Source organism: Chrysochloris asiatica, unplaced genomic scaffold, assembly GCF_000296735.1.
Source record: "Chrysochloris asiatica unplaced genomic scaffold, ChrAsi1.0 scaffold00191, whole genome shotgun sequence".
NCBI classification, from domain to species: Eukaryota; Metazoa; Chordata; class Mammalia; order Afrosoricida; family Chrysochloridae; genus Chrysochloris; species Chrysochloris asiatica.
The window spans coordinates 216,072-217,259 of NW_006408709.1; positions in this window are offsets into that span (position 1 = coordinate 216,072).

The following is a 1,188-nucleotide window of genomic DNA, read 5'->3' on the forward strand; positions in this document are numbered from 1 at the left end:
CTCCAGCTATCTGCACATTATAATGTTTGACTTTGTCTTCTCAAGCTGACCTTTGGAATTTTCTGTTCAGCTCTGCTACCTCCTCACATCTTTCATTTGCTTTAGCACCTCTATGCTGGAGAGCAAGTTACAGAGTCTCTTCTGACATCCATTTTGGTCTTTTCCTTTTTTCTTATATTGATGATTTGCTCTATTCCTGTATGATATTCCTGTCGTTATCCCACAACTCTTCTGGTCTTTGGTCTTTAGTGACTACTGCATCAAATCTGTTCTTCAGATGACCTCTGAATTAAGGTGGGGCATATTCAAGGTCATGTTTTGGCTCATGAGAACTTGTTTCAATTTTCTTCAGTTTCAGCCTGAAGTTGCATGTTAGTAATTGATGGTCTTTCCCACAGACTGCCCCTGTCCTTGTTTGGCTGAAGATAGGGAGCTTTTCCAATGTCTCTTTTTACAGATGACTTCTGTGAATTCCATCTGGTGAAGTCTATGTACATGATTGTCTTTTATGTTGTTTAAAAAAAGGAATTTGCAATGAAGAAGTCATTGGTCTTGCAAAATGCTGTCATGCTATCTCCAGCATCGTTTGTATCACCAAGGTCATATTTTCTAAGTACTGATCCTTCTTTGTTTATACAACCTTTGCATTCCAATTGCCAGTAATTATCAATACACCTTGATTGCATGTTTGATCAATTTCATACTGATGAAATTGGTAGAATTCTTCAATTTCTTCATTACTGGCTTTAGTGGTTGCTTTCAGTGAGCTTGGACCTCTTCCCTCAGTATTATTGGTTCTTGATCACCTAGTACCTCTTGAAATGGTTGAATATTGGCTAATCATTTTGGTACAATGACTATGTATTCCATCTTCTTATGATGCTTCCTTTGTCATTTAAAATTTTGCCCATTGTTATTAAGCACCATCCAAGTCAGTTGCTACTCATGGAATTTCCAAGAAGCACCTGGTAAGTTGAACGGCTGATGTTTAGTTCAAACTGACCTTGCAGTCTGGTGTTTATCTTATAGCGCCACACTAGGAGATTTTGCCCATGGAATCCTTCAATATTGCAATGTGAGGCTTGAATTTTTTCTTCAGTCCTTTCAACTTTATAAATGCTGACCATGTTCTTTCTTACCTTTTGATTTTCTAGCTCCAGTTCTTTGCACATTTCATTATAATACTTT